Consider the following 14,970-nt stretch of genomic DNA (forward strand, 5'->3'; position numbering starts at 1 on the left):
ACTTTTACCACCAAATTATTATTATTAAACATTTTTTATATCTTTATAATTATATTAAACTCTCGATCAAAGAAAAAAAATCTATTAAGACTATGTTATTATTATTATATTATCATATCGAGAAAAGAAAATAATTAAAATAATTTAATTGAGTGCAAAAAAAGAAAATATATTTTTTTACTTTTCATATATTTAAATATTAATCAAATCAGAAACACGTTAAATTAAATACTACAAATTTTATTGACAATTTTTTTACATCTATTATATTAATATAATAAGCCTTCAACATAATTATATAATTCTCTAAATCGTCAAATCATTAAATTTCATTTCCATTCACTATGTCCATTGCTTTTAACAAATCTAAATATTCGAAAAGATTCTTAAAAAGCCTCTAGAACATATTTGATTCAAAAGTAAAAAGACGTACATCAGATTCCACTAATTATATCAGGAAGGCATATATTCCACCTCGTGTGAATTTCTATTTTTATTGAAATACTTATTAAAAAAAATCAAACTACACCGAACTTATAAATAAACAGTATAATAATAAATATATTCAATTCCCACGTTTAAAAATTAAGCACACTGCATTCCTCAATAAAAACAATTTTAGTCAGTCAAATATAATAAAATTGCCTGTAATTTCGAACAATAAAAATATCTTACAATTCAGAGGCTGGTGGGGTGCGTCAGAAAGGAGGTTAGATGGTTTATTTTGAACTCGAGGTGATCGTTACAAAGGTTTGGTAAAAAAATAATCATACCTTAAAAACAATATTGCCTCGAGTTCAAATCGGCCTTCAAGATCACTCAGGAACTAGGTGAGATTCACTGTCTACCTAAAATTCCCGTTCGAATGAATGTCTTTTTCGGAAAAATCTGTTCAGTATAGAGTATATAAGTGTTGGTTTTTATTCTTTTGGGATGATTTGCTACTCTGAGTACAGAATACTGTTGCGATTTAAATCTCCACTCAAATGAAACATTTTTTGAATAAAATTTGTGGATTAGACTGCGTTATTGTACACATTTGTGTATTTGTAAACCAATCTGCTAATTAAACATCAAGGTATGGTTCAAGTGTTTTTTTTTTTGATGAATTGAATACTCTTGAGCATTAAAATTCTTGTTTATTAGCCGATGGCTGTATATTGTGAGCATTTGCCTGTGACAAAGCGATTCAGTAACTTTATATCTTCTAAAATGTTAATATTTTGTAATTGTCGTTGCAGTTATCTCTTACATAATAACTATCTATTTGCCAATGGTTGAAATGGTTTTCGTGGTTACTAAAAATGTTTTGTAATTTTCGTTGCAGTTATCTCTTCCAGAATAACATATATTTTTGGACAAGAATTAATGTTCTGGTTAATAAAAATGTTTTGTAGACAACGGTTATTTTCCAATCGTATAATACTTGATAATATGTAAAGTTTCTGGTTATTAATTAATGGCTGGCTTACAATTTGAATTTTGTGGCTTTGAATTTAAGACATCTGAGAGCAGAAGGTAGTTGTGAAAACAGCGGGATTTGATATAATGGGTGGTGGTTTATTGAGCCTGGAAGACCTTAAACCTCGATATTTTTGGATCTACTTTTCATTTATTGAGAATAGATCAAAGTAGCAGCTGTAGCGAGATTGGTTTTGGTTCGTTTCATTTTTATAACATTTCTGCTTTGGTAGGGTTTCATAATATTTTTCAACAAATTCTACCCACTTTACCTCATCGGCAGGGCTGTCAGCACGACACAATTTGTGCAAAATCTTAAGGGAAGTCACTTGCCATGGTTCCAGTGAGTTTTTTAATTGGGAATCTATACGTGGCTGGTTCATTTTTTGCCGTGTTTTATTTCATTCTAAAAGAATTTTGTTGTTATCAGTTATCAGTGATCTGTTAATTGAAGGCATCGGTTTTGTGGTTTTATTTCAATTTAATTATGCCTCCCATAGCATTAATCCCCGTGTCAATTGAAAATGCAATCTGCTTAGTTTTTAATGTATAGTGGGTACAAGCCTATTCCTCCATATGCGACTGCCCGTGGTTGCCCCTTACAATTTCCCTCCAAGTCGGCATTCACAATGCCAAATTCCTTTTACTAATAATTAAATTTCCATAGGACTCTTCTTTGCCATGATCGCTCCAAATGTTCTCTTAAATAGCAGATTGTTATCCAATCGCAGTCAATCTAATGCTAAATTTTTCCTGTCGCCAAATATGCGAGCCCTATTGGTAGAGAAATACTTCTCTATTGTTCAGAAATTATTCAATTATCCAGAGGAGAATAATACTTTAGAGAACATTTAGCTGTGGTGCATTTCTAGGGAATTAATATTTTCTGTGGCAACAATTAATATAGATGACGCCAATGCCTATGTGGTAGCCTCACCTAGAAAACTGTATGGTAACGAATTATGTGCAGTATATTTTTTTCAAAGATGGTACTCCATCAGTTGTTTACATTGTGAATCTTGCGGTCAGGTATGTTTTCCTTAAGCATAGTTTAAGTCACTGACTTCTTTTTCTTTAAGGTAGAGATGAAAATATAAGCTCCCATCAATACCAACATGGATTTTTTGTTTTCCCTATCAGATATAGGTAATTCAATAATACAATCAATGTTAACATATTTCCAGTTATTTAGTAAAGGCCAGTTGTTGTAACAGACCTTGATTATGTATACTCTTATAATTTATGGTATTTTCATTTTACTTTCCCATCATGGTTGCAAATTTGGATGATACATAATATTTTATTATCACAAAAATCATATTGAAATTTGTTTCAATACATACAGAGTATATCTATTGACTTAATTTTAATTCAGATTGTGTGCCCATTTCAGCGTCAAAATTGGATCTGCCATATCACAGATTACTTTAATTTTTTTTGAACTTTGAATCATCCCCCATTATAATTTTCTCATTATAGCATGTATCAATCAACATCCATAAGAACAAGCTTTTTTTTTTCATGCAAAAATAGTGCATTCCCCAGCCAATATATTAGTTTGCAATTCTATCAACCAAGTGCGATGAAATGAAAATAAAATCCTACTTAAAAGAGTGACTCAAGTTGGTCCCTTCGTTCCAACAACCTCTCCCTGTGTCTTTCAAAGTATCAGAGTCAGGCCTTAAAGTAAACAGGCATGTGGAAATCTGCTCCTAAAATTTGACGATAAGTTAAAGATATTGTAGTATTGTACAATGGTGTTTGATATGGTCACCGTTGTTTCTGCAGAAATTAATGCAAGCATCTGAGTTTCAAAAGCCATAAATTATGTCTTTTTTTTCAATTGTTGCGCACTGCTGGTCTTTATTTAGCCTTAAATAGAGATGTAATGCAGATAAAACTTTATTTAGCCTTAAATAGAGATGTAATGCAGATAAAACTTTATTGTAATGCAGATAAAACTTTATTTAGCCTTAAATAGAGATGTAATGCAGATAAAACTTATAAAAGACAACAAAAAATTTAAAAATGGAAATTCAATTTTATGTGTAGTTTTTTTGAGTTGGTCTAAATGGTGTAATGTTTGGAATTGATCGTTGATATTAAATTTTATATAACTGATTTATTGCTGACATTGTTCATTCCATGAATGACAGAATAAGAATGATCGATTATACAGGCCACAAGCAACTCAAATGTAGTTCAAGTCTCATGGAATTACATCTGCATAATGACCCTAATTGTAGTTGTAAATGACAGAATTGCTATTTTGTTCTTAACGGAGCAGAAATCTTGAAAAATAGTCTCAAGTGAAATTAAGGGGAAAATAAAGAAAAAATCTGAATTTTTTCCTGCAACAGAAAACACGACTTTTCAAAAACCAAATAATGTTAAGAGTTCAGTACAATAAACTATGCTGAACATTGTTGATCAACATACTCCCAAAGAACTCAATAGAAATTTTGAGATCAAGATAAATTAATCAGTCAGATCAAGTAATCATTAGGATGAACTGTGATCAAATTAGATGGAAAAGGAATATATTAACTATGATACTTTGTCCATGTCATAACATGGTCACTTAGAAACTTGGGCTCAGTGAGGGGTTGTCTGTTTTTATGAGCTATTTTTGGGCAATTGGGATTTTTACACAATTTCTAAAATTATATTTACTATGTGGTATTTTAAATAAGTTAAGAGATTTTTTTAAAACAATATACACATTGCTACATAGAAACTTGGGTTCATATAGGGGTGTTTGTAGCACCATTTCCATTCTCACATCTCCAAGTGACTGTTGAAATGTATCAAATACATACCCTTATTCATATAGTTGCAATCGTATTTCCCAACAATGTCCTTGTAAGTTTGGAACTGTATCCCATATTTCTTAGAGACTATTTGCAAGTTGCAACATAAAGAGTTACTAGATTTGCTAAGACTTGTGATCGTTGATAGTCAGTTTTAATTAAAAGTAATGCCTCCAACAGCATGCCAGATAGATATAATAAGTGATGTTTGGCAAGAACTTCAAGTTTCAAAAAGGCACTTTGACATGGTAAGCACATAGGGCCAATTGCCTATGTGCAAATGCTCATCCTGACTAGCAAATGGTTTTAAAATTTAATGTTGTGGACTATTTATATTTACAATATTATTTAAAGCTTTATTAACTTCACAGGTGGATTCAAATAATTGTTCTGATGAGTTGTAGGCTAACAAAGTTATTCCTTTTTCGATGTTTTTGTAATTTCAGGTGTCATGTTGACATTGGATTCATGTTTTAATTAATTAATTTTTTTTTGGAGATAGGTAAGTGTTGATGTGTCTTTTGTACACGACCAAACACAGAATAAAATACCTAAAGGTACCTTATCCTCTCTTGAATAAAGCTTCCTTGAATGCTGAAGATCTCGCAGAAGGATCAATAGGAGTAGCTCCAAGGTTCTGATTGTAGGCTCTCTACGTGTGGATACGCACCAGTGGTCATTGTGTTTGCTGTTTTACAAGGGGCCTTACGTACTTTATAAGAAAGCTTGTTCTTGCAAACTACTTTTCAATGAGGAAACTGAATTCTCCTAATATTAACTGATGTTTCAAAAAAAGGCAAAAGATAAGGGGTTTAAGAAGGCGATGCTAAACTAATCCTAGGAATGACTAAATGAGGAGTGGTCTTGATAAAACTCTACCAATTTCAGTATTGCCAAAAGATTACAACTCTACTGGAATTAGTGCGATCTTCTAAGGGGATTCAATGATTTTCAAATCATCAATGGAATAGATACTATCAATAAGATACATATCAATATCTCCAATAATGATTGAACTCTTAAACAATCCTAATATCTCCAGTTGACCACACAAGGCGTGCTTACAATCAGTAAGGAGATAGTGGTTTGGACTATGAGTTTTACCAAAGATCAAACATAACATTCGTCCTTCAATCTAATTCTAAAATTTAAGTACTATCTTTACTAAGAGTGATTCAAGAAGATAAACAACCATGAAAATAGCCACACGGATTGCAATAAAACACCATAACTTCAATATTTCATTGATCTCATAGCAAAATAAAACAACAATTGTTCAACTTTCTCTCTTCACTACTTTTATCTCTGCTACTAACAATCTTATTATTCTTCTCTCTTTTCTCTCTCACTCCCTAAAATGAATTAAGTGAGGGCTTATATAGCACTCTCAAATACAATGAACGGCCTGGATCTAAAGAAGATCAAAGGTTGAGATTTTGACACCTAAACCCTAATTAGGGTTTGTTACAAAAAAGACCCTATTTAAATAAGTATTATCATCCCATAGCCAATAGAAATTGGCACAAATAACAAGGAAACATAGCCCAATAGGAATTGAATTGCCACGTCATTTCATAACAACTTTTCATCTATAATTTTGTTCCCTTTTCTATGTTCTTTTCTGGCATATTCAATGAATTTGGACGTAATCCCCTCGATCTCAGCAATGGGAATCTCATGCAGGTTCTTCATTTGTTCTTCCAAGTGAAGGACTTGATCAAAAGTTGCGAGAAGGGTCATCTCCCATCTAGGCTCTAGCTCTTTTGTTTTGTCGATCAGGAACATAGTAGCATACATTTGATCTCGTTGCTTTTCTGTGACCATGTTCTCCTCTTTGCAAAAAATAATCTTGATCCTGTCTTCCAATTCTTGGACACCCACATCTGTTTCGATCTCTATCCTTTTGTCAAGGATTGTACATAATACATCAAACACCTTATCCTGAATAGGATGGATAGTGCCCTCAACTTGGCTACATCTACTATTGATGTCTTCGAATAAAACTTCCTTCATTTGGAGCAAAGTTGACCATTGTAGAAGATTATGGGTTCCTCCATCAATTATCTTCTCTTGTGCTAAAACCTATTTTGAGGTCCTTCTTACCACTTGTAATACAGGGATGACAATGTCTCTAGTGTGAGTGAATGCATCTACAGTCATCAATAGATTATGAATGATCTCAAGGACTTGGATAACTCTATGGACTGTCTTCATCATTTTTGTTACAAATTCAATGGCTACCTTGTAGGATTCATCAATCCATGAACTCATGAGTTGGGCTAAGTTCTTCATCTTTTCTGCCTCATTTATTGACTCAGGAGGAAGTGCATGCAAGGGTGATACTGCTGGATCCTGTCGCCTTAATGGTTGGTTGAGGTGGCTAAAATAATTCCTCCAAGCGCTAACCTCCTTTTCCAGCCTCTTATTCTTTTCCATTTCTTCCTTGAGTTTACCATCAAGTGCTCTTACTGAATCAGTCGCTTCTTCCATAGCTTGCTCGGAGGTAAGTGGACCAAGATCAAATCTCTCTAAATCATATTCCTCTACCATAATCTCATCCTCATACTTGTCCACTGCTGGTGTAACTACCTGTATTTTCCTGGATCCCACATGATTTCTAATTACCTTTGACATCTTTGTAGCCTTTCTCTTTTCGATTTCTTCTTGGGAGTTTCCTATGAGACTTTCCAAATCAAATACTTGTTCTTCCTCTTCAACTACAACTACCCTTGTCAGTCTTTCTTTTAGCCAATCTGGAATGGAAGACTTTCTTTCCCTTACTTGTATTTCCTTAGGCAGAGGTCTCTCGTCTCTGAAAGGAGATGTTGCTTCATCATCATTCTTTTCTTCTTGTTGTTGTTCATTAGCACCAACTTGTAGAGGAAGAGATTGACTTGATGAGTGCTGAGGTGTTCGTCCTTTGCCTTGTTTATCATTCTGCACCGTGGATTCCATAGACTCATCAACTTCATACACTATCTCTCTTTGATCCTCTCCTTGACTTATCTCCTTTTCATGTCTAGAAGAAGTACTCGATGGACAATCAAGATTCACCTTTTGTTTCTTCTTGGAGGGTTCTCTCTTCTTAGGTCCTTCTTTTCTCTTCGACCCCTTAGAATGAGAAGTATTTTCACTCACACTTGCTTCTCCTTCTTGTGTTCTTGCTTCTAGGGTGAATGTCATGGCTATATTCCGTTTCTTCAATTTTTGATGCTGTACGTCCACCCATTTGCCAGTGCAATTTAAAACTGGGTCCATCAATGCTCTCAGGTCTGCAACTTCTTGCTCATTCCAATCTATCTTCACTTCTTTATCTTCCTTCTCATAGGATGATTGGAGATATCTACCACTGTCTTGTGCTTGATCGGCTACTCTATAAACTTTACATTTCCTGATAAGATCCAAGGGTAATCTAGAATGCATCTTTCTTTTCACCTCCACATCATCTTGAACATTCATCTAGAAGTCCTCTGCTTGAAACTCATGTCTGTACTTCTTGCCAACTGTCTCTTCCATATGACCATGAGGATCAAAATTCTCTCTTGAGGCAAAGCATGTGAATGAATACAGAGATAATTCCTTTTCTGCATCTTCGACTGCTTGAGAATTAGGACACACTTCAATTGAATTTCCCAGTAAAATAGGTACGGGGATAGCATTTCCATGCTTATGTCTTGATGCTTTATCATAAGTTGCCAACTGTCTAGTCACTTCAAGTAATATTATTCTGTCTGTAGGATACCTTGGCAACATATAAGGAGGTGAAGGACATCCATGGACCCTGATGTAGGTGAATTTTGGAAATTGAATGAACCATGCACCATGTTTCTTCACGAGCTCCTGTGCTTTCGGAGACAGTCGATGGTGAATCCCTCCTTGCAATGTCCTAGTGATATACATTGTGAAGGTGTCATTGACTAGCTTGTAGTCATTCTTAGGCGGATGATGTAGTTTAGCATAAGAATCACATGCTCTTATCTCTCCTATCCCTCTCCCAACAATTCCTCTATGTGGTAGCCTTGCATACTCAAAGCTTTTGACCAAAGAATATATAACATATGAACTCATGTGGAATGACTTTGTAGGGACTAGCCTCCTCAACTGCACATCTAGGTTGTTGCTAATAATTCTGGCCCAATTGAACATTCCTTTCCCTTGGACGATCACTTGAATAAAGAAGAACATCCACTTGTCGAAAAAGAAGGCTTGAGAGGCTCCTATAACCCGATTGAGCATGGTTATGAAGTCTTTGTATTCCTCTTGGAAATAAATTCTGTGTGGCGTATTAGGTATCTTGTTCAAGCGAGGCCTACTCTTGAGTAACCAATTCTTATTGATGAAGTTCAGACAGGTATCAGGATCGTCTTCATAGATAGACCTAGCTCCTTCTAAGCTCTTGTAGATCATATCTCTCGGCTTCGGGAGATGAAAAGCTTCACTTATAACTTCTTCTGAAAGATAGGCTAGGATAGTTCCATCCTCGACTACGATTGTTCTTGAATGTGAATCATAGTGCCTGGCACATTCGATCATCAATTCATGACATTTGACTGCGGGAGGGAAGCCTGCGGCCTTGATGATGCCACTCTCAATTATCTTCTTGGCTATGGGTGATGGCTTGCTGATGTAGGGTGCTTCTCAAAACTTCTTCACATTGAAGTTCCCTAAGTTGGTGTCTCCAATATTGCTCCATTTGGACACGATCTTGGTCTCCAAATCATCGTTCTTTTGATCTTCTTTGATGGTAGCCTGCCGCGTAGCGGATCCACTTGCCTTGGGGGTCGCCATTTGCTACCTACAAAAAAGAGGCTTAAGTTAGGTTTAAGTGTAGAACCTTAGCTAGGTGACTTGAGATTCCTTAAAATTTGAAATGATAAACCTCAAAAATTATGAATTTTCAAACTTGGCATCACCTAGAAATTAAACTAGATATAGAAGACCTAACCTTAAGAAGATTTAAAATAGAAACTTGAATCAGATCTTCAATACCTTGCCCAAAAAAATCAGATTATACACCTTACCTTCGATTTCTAATTATCAACTTGAAAAGATGCATAAAAAATGGAGATTTCTGCTGGATTCGCCCTCCTTCCAAGTGGTATTCAAAGGGTTTCAAAAGTCTTTGATCTGCACTTCAGGTTTGCCCTTGTAGATTCAGTCTTTTACCAGCCTTTATGGATCAGAAATTTGCCTCCTTACTGCAATCTGCTCTTCCACATCTGCTCCTCAAATTCGCTTTAGGAAGAAATACAAATAAATGAATGATTAATGTTTGGCAAACCCACTTCCCTTTATATGGCGATTTCTTCATTTTCTCAAGAGGCCGACCTCTTAGATAAACAAATAAAATTTAAAAAAAATCATCCTCAAGGTGGCCGACCTAGCCATAAGGCTTTTAAAAAATATAATTTGGGCGGCAAAGGGTGAATTTTTGAATTTTAAGGCTTAAAAATCAATTGAACACATTTGAGAAGTGTTTATTCAAGGCGGATTTGCATTATTTATCCAAATGAGGATTGATTAGCAATGTATGAGAGGGAAAAAGTGTCTTGAATGTGGCTTAATTTGTGAATCTCTTAAAGAGGCCTAGACAAGCCTAGGAGATATTGATGTTTCTTTAATGTTTGCCACTTTTCTCTATTTTTTTACTACTATTCCACCATCTTGATCCTTAACCTCTAATGTTCTTGCCATTATGAGCTTTGCCTTCAATCAAGGTGAAAAATGAGGATTTCGAAGGACTTCACCCTGGACCCTTTGGAAGGGTCATGAGCGATTTCTATGATTAGGCCCAAATTGTATCACTTCTTCACTCCGAATTGCTCCTCAAGGTAAGTATATGCTAGTCTTAGCTCTTCCAAAGCCTAGGGATTCATTCTTTAGCATCCATCATGAGTGAATTAGGTGATCTTGAGAATTTCGCATTGGACCCTTTGGAAGGGTCAAGAGCGAAATTCATACCTTAGCTCAAAATCCTTACTTCTTGAACTCATAACCTATTTTAATGCATGCTTATGGCATTCTTTAAGTCCAATTCACCTTCACCAACGTTTTGGCTCAACACAATTTTGAAGGAAAAATGATATTTTGTGAATTTTGCTCTGGACCCTTTGGAAGGGTCAGGAGCGAAATTCAAGTTTTAGACTTGATATTTCATTTCCTTCACTTCAATCCATCTTGCAAGGCGAAAATACATCACTCTTCCTCCAATCATGCCATAGGGATCAAAGTTTTGGCTTCACTCAAGGAGAAAATAGATGGTTTGAAGAATTTCGCTCTGGACCCTTTGGAAGGGTCAGGAGCGAAATTCATTCCTTGCTTGTTTTCTCTTACTTAGCTCCATTCTTTTCACTTAGCTCCATTCTTTTCACTTTGTTCTTCCTTGATTCCCTCATTTGGATCAATCTCTTAACCTGACAACATCTGCTTGACCCCCAAAAGGCCTGAAAGGGGAAATTCGCTCAAAATCATGGCCAGGGACAGGACCTATTTAGGATTTCGCTCTGGACCCTTTGGAAGGGTCAAGAGTGAAATCCTTGTCCTAGCTTAAAATCTTCATTTTTGGTGACCATAATCTATTCAAGGGCAATCCTAGGGGCCTCTCCAAACTTATCTCACCTTGATCAAGGTTTGTCTTGACACAAATTTAGAAGAAAGAATAGGTTTTAGGATTTTCGCTCTGGACCCTTTGGAAGGGTCAGGAGCGAAATCCTTGCTCTTGAGCTCATTTCTTCATTCTTCCACTTCAATTCACCTCGAAGGTCAAGGAAACGTTACTACATTCCTATCTAGGCCATAAAAACCAAAAAATTGACTTGTTTTGAAGGGGAAATAGTTGTTCTTAGGAATTTCGCTCAATCCTAGTTTTTGCTCAATTCCTTCACATTTGTTGATTACTAGCAACTCAAAGTCACGCCTAAGGACATCTTCAATCCTAATTCACCCTGACCCACACTTGTCTTGGCATAAAATTGAGAGAAAAGAGAGGTTTTGGGGAATTTCGCTTTGGACCCTTTGGAAGGGTCAGGAGCGAAATTCACACTCTAGGCTTGACTTTTCATCTTTTCAACTCTAATCTTCTTTGTAAGGCAAAATTACATCACTCTACGCCCAAGGAACAAGGTTGGTAGCCTAAGCAAGGAAGCAAATGAGGTTTATGAAGAATTTCGCTCTGGACCCTTTGGAAGGGTCAGGAAGGAAATTCACAATCTAGGACAAAATCCCTACCTTTTAATGCTTTCAATCATTTCCCAAGGCAAGAACATATCAATCTACCTTCCAACATGCCTTGGACACTAAGAACTTGGCCAAAACAAGGAAGAAAATGAGGTCTATGGGGATTTTTGCTCTGGACCCTTTGGAAGGGTCAGGAGCGAAATCCACATTCTTGGTTGGTTTTCCACTTCATTCATCCAATTCTCCTTCAAACTTGATCAAATTCGAGCTCCTTTCTCCACATTTAAGTGAATCCACCATCAAACTAGCTCAAGACAAGGTCAACCTAGGGCTTAAGGCAAAAAAAAGGTCAAATTGAGGATTTCGCTTTGGACCCTTTGGAAGGGTCAGGAGCAAAATTCTTGTCCTTGGTTGGTTTCCATCATTTCATCGCCTCAAACCTCCTCTCCAAGGAAAATATGCATCCAAGTCCTCCAAACCATGCCTTAGAAGTTCCAAACTTGGCCATATCAAAGAGCAACATAGAGGAAGAATGAATTTCGCTCCGGACCCTTTGAAAGGGTTAGGAGCGAAATTCAAGATTTGCTTGATTTCCTACCTCTTTCATCCAAACCATCTTTAAACTTGATCAAACTTGCTCTCCTCTCGCCATATCCAAGTCCATTTGCCATCCACTTGGCTCCAAAATCTTCATTTTCAATGCCTTAGGTCAAAATTGAGGGTCAAATGAGGATTTCGCTCTGGACCCTTTGGAAGGGTCAGGAGCGAAATTCTCATTTTGAGCTGATTTCTTACTTCCTTTCTTCTTTTCATGCCTTGGACACACTTTGTTAGGCTTCCTTCCATCATGATCATGCAAATTTGCTCTTTAAGTTGACATCCAGCTCAAGATTTTGTAAAAAATAGGTTTTCATATGAATTTCGCTCTAGACCCTTTGGAAGGGTCAGGAGCGAATTTCACCCTTAGGCTCAAATCCTGACTTCATCCTTCACATTTCTTCATTCAAACAAGTGTTTTTCCTCCATTCAAACCGAGGAATGGATTAGCTCATACTTTGGGTCAAGGTGGAGTGTCTTGTAGAGGAATTCGCTTTGGACCCTTTGGAAGGGTTAGGAGCGAAATTCCTGTTCTTTGGTTCAAGTTCTTTACCTTTTTCACCCATCATGCCTTAAATCGCCTCCTGAATCTTCTCTTTGTCACTGGCTCTATTCAATTGACTCCGACTCGACAGAAGACAAGACTTTGACTCAAGAACCAACAACCCTGACCTATCTTGACTTACAACTTTTATCCCTTTGTGCACAATTTATCCATTTTCCATCTCTTGAAAGGCGAGATCCTTCTAAGATAACACAGGGTTCAAGGCAGACAACATATGACTTCCCCAAGCCCAGGTCAAATTTAGCTCTGAAAGAAACCCTGGATGAGCTCTCCGAAGGAAACCCTAATCTACCCAGCCCAGGCGACCACTAACCCACTCAATACACCTAGCAAGCAGAGAAAAACCTAGCAAAGAGAAAGCAAAACCAAAAAAAAAGAGGGGGTCCCCATCTTGATGGGGCGATGTGTGAAATGGTCACAACAGTAAGGAAAGGATTATTTAGAGTAGCCCCACGCTAGTGGAGGTCGCAAGGGGGGCCTTATTCACTTCAACATATTCAACTGAGTTTCATTTATTCAACTTTACTCAACTAAGGAGCCACAATAGTCTAAGAGCCACCACTTGAATTCCGACTTTTGTGACATTTTCACACATCGCCCCATTGCAAATGGGGACCCCCTACTTTTTAGGCCCTCTTAGTCTTTTGGTTTTGGTTTTTGGGTCTTTTCGTGGTAGTCTCATCAGTCCTCTGAGTTTTCAAGTGTTTGGGGGTCAATTTGATCAAGTCTGCAGCTCGTTTGAGCAATTTTGGCCAAGTCTGGAGCTTGTTTTGTCTGTTTTAGGGTTTTGACCTTTAGACTTGAATTTGAGGCCTTTCCTTTAGTGTTTTGCAAAAACTGAATGTGCATTGGAAATAGGACCCTTTAAGGAACCTGCACATGAAATTTGGGCGAATTCTGAGCAAATTTCTATTTTTAGAAAGTTCCTATTTTTTAGGGATTTCATTGCCTCTCGGATTGGTTTAATTTTGCCGAAAATCAAACTTACTATTTTTAGTAAGTGTCTTTGTGTCCTATTTTGCCCTAACTTTGACATTTTGAAACACTTTCTATTTTGGAAAGTCTATTTGTGGTAGTTTCTTCACAGGCAGACACTGAAGACCAAGTATTCTTGAACATTCCTAAATCCGGAAAAGTCAAAAGCAGGCTAAATGGATCAAAAAATGGCTAAGTATGGAAGCCCATTCCAAAAGTGGAAAGCACTGTCTAGCAACAATATCACTGCAATTCCAAATGAGGCATCTTGAATCTGGAAAATGGTCGAAAATTGACTAAGTATGGATGAGGATTCAAGTAAAAAATTCTTGCCAAGTAAGAAGAATGCGAGTATGGTTTAGAAAATCTAGAATTCCCTAGTATGGTGGATTTGGCACCCAAGTCAAAGGAGGGGTGCCAAAGTGGGGGTGATGGAGGAATTTCCTCCATCCCTCAAATTTCCTTTCTCATGGTATTTTGATGCCCAAGTGGAAGAATGGGTGCTAGAAAGGAGGTGTGGAGGAATTTTCCTCCACACATGAAATTCCTCCATGATGTATTTTTGGCGCCCAAGGAGAGCGTGGGGCACCCAAAAGGGAGGGTCATGGAAAAAGTAAAACAGGTCAAATTCCTCCCCTGCATGGAAACAACGCCCAGGTAGAAGCTATGGTACCAAATGGAGGTAGGCATGGAAAAACACTCAAAGGCAAATTTCCTCCAAGTCATGAATTTAGCGCCCCAGGTAGAAGTAAGGCGCCAAATGAAGAAGTCATGGAAAAGATAACAAAGTTGAAAATTCCTTGACCATGTCAAAATAGTGCCCAAGGAAGAAGGAGGGCACTAGGAGAAGGGGGTTGTGGAACATCAATGAACATTCAAAATTCTTCCATCCAAGCTAATTAGCACCCAAGTTAATGACAAAGCATTGGAAGGAAGAGGTCAAGGAAAACTCGCCAAAGAATGAAAATCCTCCATGATGAGGATTCAACGCTCAAGACTAATTGAGGGTGCTAAAGTGACAAGGCCATGGAAAATGCTCAAAACCCAAAAATTCCTTGCCTAAGGTGATTTAGCGCCCAAGAGAATGATCGACAGCAAAATGAGGGTGCTAAGGAAAACAGGTCAAAAGCAAAATTCCTCCTCCAAGGAGATTTGGCGCCCAAGTCAAGCAAGGGGTGCCAAAATCAAGGTGTGAAGGAAAGATTTGAAAAGTTGAAATTTCCTCCATGACAAGGATGAAGATGAAAAAATTCTAAGTCATGGAAATTGAAGATCAAGGATGAACTGAACAAGAAATTTCCCCTCGGGAAAATTCTTGAAAAAGCCATTTTCGGGCATCAAAAATCATCCGAATTTCAAAATGATGATCAATTTGGATTCGTGAGA

General features: G+C 36.9%; 1 protein-coding gene across 2 annotated transcripts in view; it reads left to right on the forward strand.

The window, feature by feature from the left end:
* Nucleotides 1-643: 643 nt before the first annotated feature.
* Nucleotides 644-14,970, forward strand: part of LOC131046353 (pyruvate dehydrogenase E1 component subunit beta-1, mitochondrial) — a 116,028-nt gene continuing 101,701 nt past the window's right edge. The window contains exon 1 of one of the 2 annotated variants that reach the window (XM_057980079.2): nt 644-1,078. The gene's annotated coding sequence lies outside the window, so the exon portion shown is untranslated. The remainder of the gene's footprint in view (nt 1,079-14,970) is intronic. The other variant, XM_057980078.2, reaches the window with a different exon arrangement.

This window comes from Cryptomeria japonica, chromosome 8 (assembly GCF_030272615.1).
Source record: "Cryptomeria japonica chromosome 8, Sugi_1.0, whole genome shotgun sequence".
Classification (NCBI taxonomy): Eukaryota; Viridiplantae; Streptophyta; class Pinopsida; order Cupressales; family Cupressaceae; genus Cryptomeria; species Cryptomeria japonica.